This window comes from Olea europaea, chromosome 10 (assembly GCF_002742605.1).
Source record: "Olea europaea var. sylvestris chromosome 10, O_europaea_v1, whole genome shotgun sequence".
Taxonomy (NCBI): Eukaryota; Viridiplantae; Streptophyta; class Magnoliopsida; order Lamiales; family Oleaceae; genus Olea; species Olea europaea.
In genome coordinates this window covers 13,378,149-13,384,148 of record NC_036246.1, presented here as the reverse complement: position 1 = coordinate 13,384,148, position 6,000 = coordinate 13,378,149, and positions in this window count along the sequence as shown.

The following is a 6,000-nucleotide window of genomic DNA, read 5'->3' as shown; positions in this document are numbered from 1 at the left end:
TTCAAAACCCGGTAATAAATTCAATGCAAATCTTTAGTTTTTCTTCCATTATCATAAGTTGCTAAATTTCATATTAGGGCAAACAATGTAATCTTTTGAGACTCTTTATTCTTTTATTTAAGATTCAAACTCTTTAATTGCATATGTGTTGATTTTAATTATGTACTTAATGTTTTGAATTTTTTGGCCAATTATTCAATGACTAAGAGGTGAGTTTAGATTTGGACCATATATTAAAATTCGTTAAATTAGATAATGTGTAGATATACTTATACTAATTACTGATATTTTAGATAAATTCTTATAACTAGTATTTCGTTTAACTGAGCTTGATTTGCATAGAGATATGAAATTGAATTAGTTAAATCGGTTTAATGAGAACTCGAGAGAGAGAAATTGAATATAATAGAAGAATTTGATTGAACACTATATTAGATTGTGAATATTGAATTAAGATTTAAAGGTGATCTATGGATGAAATTGTTATGCTCTAATATCCATCTCATATTTGATTCTTTAATCGACATTTTGTGTGAAATTTTGATATTTTCAGGTATTTAAAATAAAACAACAATCACAACTCTTTGTTTGCTTTTGTCAAAATAGTGGTTAGAAATATTAAATTAGGCATTAAAGTATAGTCTTCGTGAGAACGGTAATCCAGACTCAAAGGTCCATTATATTACTTGTTCAATATCGTACACTTGCGATCGAAAAAATGCAACATATATACAAAAATTCTGTACATATAGATTGACATATGCATCCTTGATTTGAACTTCTGAAATTCAAATCAATGGACATTAGACAGACATAAATAGGTTAATTGTTAATTATGATAATTGAGAAGACCGCGGTGGTGGTTAATAGATAAGAGTGTACGAGGGGAGGCAACTGGTGCACCATTGGTACCCCACCAATCCGACTAAGGACGACCTATTTTTTAGGTGAATTGGACCTAGCTTTGTTGATGATGGGCAGGCCGCACCAAGCCTTTGAGCTTCTATATTTTTTGGCATGGATCGCGAGCCTCTATAGTCAAGTCTCTCTATTCATTCTTACTGTGGAAGATTACAATACACAAGGTGGAAGCCAAGTGAAGATCCTGTCTTCTTCTCCCCATTTTATGGACGATTTAGCTTAAAATTCTTACACTTTTAATTATAAATATACAGGTAAATCAAAATTAAAGGGTCCGTCGTACCCTCTTTATGAGAAAGAACCTTAATTTGTCCACAATTAAGGTACTTAATTGATTAATATTTTCCACTAATGACCCACTTAAAGCCTGCTGTCTGCTGTGAGAAGTCTCGTAATATCAACTCCTTTACGTGACATCGTGTCCCCCCTCACGTGAGACCCGTACCATGTAAGACACAATTTACATCACTTTATATATTTCAAAATTTTGCTTAAAGGTCTTTTCAGGAATATTTTGAAACCCTAATAATTTTTTTAAAAAAAAAATAAGAACCGTAATGGACAGACCCACATGGCCCTGTTCATCCAGGGCGCCAATTAATTAGGCACCCTATTTGGACAAGGCCCGTGGGCCCTGTCCAAGAAGATTTGTTTCTAATAATAAAGTGTTGTTACGAATTCTATAAAGTGGTTGAAAATGTTGAATTTATTTTTAATTTGACAAGTTTAAAGAAAGCAATATGGTCATTTATAAAAAGTTGCTATAAAATAATTTATTTGAATATTATCTTCATATACCTACTCATGCACAAACCTAATTTTATTTTACATCAACCGTATTGTACCAAGAATTTGTCATTGACTTGATGGAACGCTTCGTTTGGAGATTGAGGTATCTTCCTCTAGTCTTCTCAAATGATATGAAATTAGAATCTATTTTAAGCTATGTCATCGATGTTTTATGAGATTAAAATTTTGAAATTGTAATGCATGTTTGCTCTCTCGTAATACTTATGTTGAACCATCTAAATTAAAAGATTTAAATTTTCAAAAGAAACAAATTTACTTATTCAAATTTTATCTTCGCGCTCCATATCTACAAAGACAAGTTGTATACATTTGAGTTTTCCTCCAAGTGTACTTCATATTTACTAAAGCCACTTTCCATAAATTACTATTGCTCATTATTAGAAACCAAAATAGAGCTTAAACATAAATTTGCATCATTGATTTCAACTTATTGTTTTAATAGCAAGAAAGTATTATACAATAACAAAGAGAAAGGTCTCAACTTCGTTGCATACTCGAGTGTAATTAACTACTCATGATTACTTCAACATGTGTACGAAATGAAAAAAACTAATGTTTGAAATAGTTAACATGAATCTGACGTGACCTAGACAACATGAACCCGTCGTTGCCAGTGGACCGTCCAGGCTGGACACTAGATTGCTATATAAACATCTTCATTTTCTTTCGGGACAGACGCGTACATTTTTTACAGCAAAAATTGGATTTGGTAGGCACGAGAGAATCTTATGGTCAAGGCTAATATGATTTTGCAATGTATTAAAAAAAAAAATTATGTGTTCTAGTTTGATGATCAATTTGAAATGATATATGTGTGTGTGTTGTAGTTTGACCCAAATTCTTGTAGGTATAGGAGTTATGGTTGAGTTGATATTGAAGAAATTAACTTTTGGACTGGGACAAATTATTGTCCCATTTTCACTAGCTAAATGCTCGAGCGAAACTATCCAAATTGGAACAGAGAGCCATCATCCGCATTTCTCTCGACATCACTTGAGCGACGATCTTTCCTGGCCTTTTCACGTTTTAACGTGTCTTGGACTCCTATTCATCTACAACTAGGTCTTTTGGCTTCTCTATATATACAAACCGCTGTGTATTGTATTATAACTTATGAAAATCTTGAGAGATTGAGATAGAATAAGTTATACAACATCTTGAGAGCCTTATATTTCAATTGAGTGCATTGAATTTTGATATTATAAACACAATTTCTATTGATTATAGTGAATTTCTCCTCATCTGCTCGTGGTTTTTTCCCCTTTTGGGTTTCTACGTAAAATCTGTGTTATTACTTTTGTGCTTATTTCATTATTGTCAATGGCTTTGATATCCGAATTCATAATAATTGATATCGAATCCATCTGGTATCTTGGTTATCCCATAACGAGTGGTATCAGAGCGCGATGTTGATTTTTTCGCATGGCAACAATGAAGTATAATATTCTGTTATTGGATCGAAACATGAGGTTTACTTTATGGCAAGCAAAGATGAGAGTAGTTTTTACGTAAATGGATTTAAAGGAAGCCTTGCTTGGCTTTGATAAGATGCCTTCTACTTGGACAGGAAGAAAAGTAGCGTAGGGATCAGAAAGCCCTAACCCAAATTCATCTTTATCTTTCGAATAAAATCTTTCAAGATGTTCTAAAGGAGAAAAGTAATGTTGCGTTGTGGTTGAAGTTGGAGCAGTTTTGTATGACAAAGAGCTTAACCAGCAAGTTACACTTGAAATAACGCTTATATTCTCATAGGATGTCTGAGGGTGCATCATTAGATGATCACTTAACAATATTCAAAGAAATCATAGCCAATTTGGAGACATTGGAGGTTAAATATGACAAGGAGGATTTGATGTTGATGTTGTTATGTTCGTTATTACCATCATATATAACTTTTAGAGATACTATTCTCCATAGTCTGGATACTTTCACAGTGGAAGAGGCCTATGATGCCTTACTGTCTAAGGAAAAGATGAGACATTTTGCAGAAGGATCTGAGAGTTAGGCTGAGGACCTGGGTGTTTGTGGGAGGAGTCGAGATAGGAAGTTGGGTAGATCAAAGTTGAGGCATGCGAAGAAGACATGTCATTATTGCAAGAAGAAGGGCATATTAGAGCTGATTGCTATGCCTTGAAAAAATAGAAACAAAGATGTGGGTACTAATGATAAGGAAAAGCACCCTATCAATCCAGCGGAGACTGACATTGTGGAAAACGAGTAAAGTGAAGGAGAGCTTCTTGTGATCTCTGACATGATATCCAAATCTTGTGAAGAATTGGATCTTAACTCGACGTGTACCTTCCATATATGTCCCAATAAGGATTGGTTTACAACATATGAAGGAGTTTTAAGAGGTGCGGTGATTATGGAAAACAATGTGCCTTCCAAAGTCGTTGGAGTTGGTACGATCAAGATCAAAATGTTCGATAAGGCTATTAGAACACTTACAGATGTCAAAAACGTTCCAGAACTGAAGCGAAATATTATATTTTTGAGTTTTCTTAACTCAAAAGGTTATAAGTATACCAGTGAATGTAGAGTTTTGATGGTGAGCATGGGTGCTTTTATTATCATGAAGGGATATAAGAACTCCATGCAGTTGTACATTTTGCAGGGTTTCACTGTTACAGGAGATGAAGCAGTTTCTACTTCTTCTTTAACTGAAGACGAAGTTACAAAACTTTGACATATGCAATTTGGGCATATAAGTGACAAAGGAATGGCAGAATTGAGTAGGAGGGGGCTTCTTGATGGGTAGAAGACCAGTAAAAGCAAATTTTGTGAGCATTGTGTATTTGGAAAATAGAAAAGAGTCAGATTCTCTAAGAGAAGATACTACACAAAGGAAAATCTAGAGTATATCCATTTAGATCTCTGAGGGCTGGTCAGAGTGCCTACAAGGGGAGGTGCTTATTACCTGATGACAGTAATTGATGATTTCTCCAGAAAATTTTGGATATTCTACTTGAAGTAGAAGAGTGATGTGTTTGGGACCTTCAAAAAATGGAAAATATTGATAGAAAAGCAGACTGAAAAGCAAGTGAAATGTCTACACATCGATAATGTGTTGGAGTTTTGTTCTGATGAATTCAAAAGCTTATACAGGACTGAAGGCATCTTGAGACACTTGACAGTGCCCAGAATTCCTCAACAGAATGGCGTGGTTGAATGGATCAATAGAACATTGATGAAAAAGATTCATTGTATGCTTTAAAATTCTAGATTGCCTAAGTCTTTTTGGGCTAAAACTGCTACTACAACATATTTCCTGATCAATCGCTCATCCTTAATGGCCATTGAAAATAAAACACCAGAAGAGGTATGGTGTGAAAAAACCCTCTTGTTATACTGATTTGAAGATCTTTGGATGTCCTGTTTATGCGCATGTGAATAATGGTAGAAAGTGTATATTTCTTATAAATCAGGTGTGTGTACGAAAGAAAAGAAAGTGATGATTAGTAGGGATATAGTATTTGATAAACTTGTTGTGGTTCATGGTATACCTCGTGGGGATTTTGGTGAAGCTGAAGAACAGAATCATTCAACTCAAGTGGAGTTGGAAATTAGTCCAGGGTAACAATTAAAGGTTATAGAGTAGCTTAGTTCAGAGGTGACAAACATCAATAATTTGCCTACTTTGCCTACACCACTAGCAGCACCACAATATTCAATTGCAAAGGACAGATCTTGCGGACAGATTAAACCTTCATAGAGATATGGAGAGGCAGATTTGGTTGCTTATGCTTTGAATGTGGCTGAAGATATTGATTCCACTGAGGAACCTGCTACATATTCAGAGGCAGTCAGTTGCAATGATTATGGCAAATAGTTGATTGCAATGCAGGAGGAGATGAAGTCTTTGAATAAAAATAGCACTTGGGATTTAGTAAAATTGCCTAAGGACGAAGGGGTTGTTCACTACAAGTAGGTGTTCAAAAAGAAAGAAGGAATATCAAGGATTGAAAATAGCAAGTATAAGGTCAGGTTGATAGTAAAGGGTTACAATCAAATTCTAAATGTTGACTTCACAGATGTATTCTTAGTAGTTGTAAAGCACAGTTCACTTCGGGATTTACTTGGGACAGTGGCAAAGAATGATTTAGAGTTTGAACAAATGGATGTTAAAACAGCTTTTTTTGCATGGAGAACTTGAAGAGAACATCTACATGCAACAGTAAGAAGGATTCATAGTTTCTAGAAAAGAAGAGTATGTGTGTGCTTATTGAAAAAGTCCTTGTATGGACTAAAACAGTCACCGAAGCAATGGTA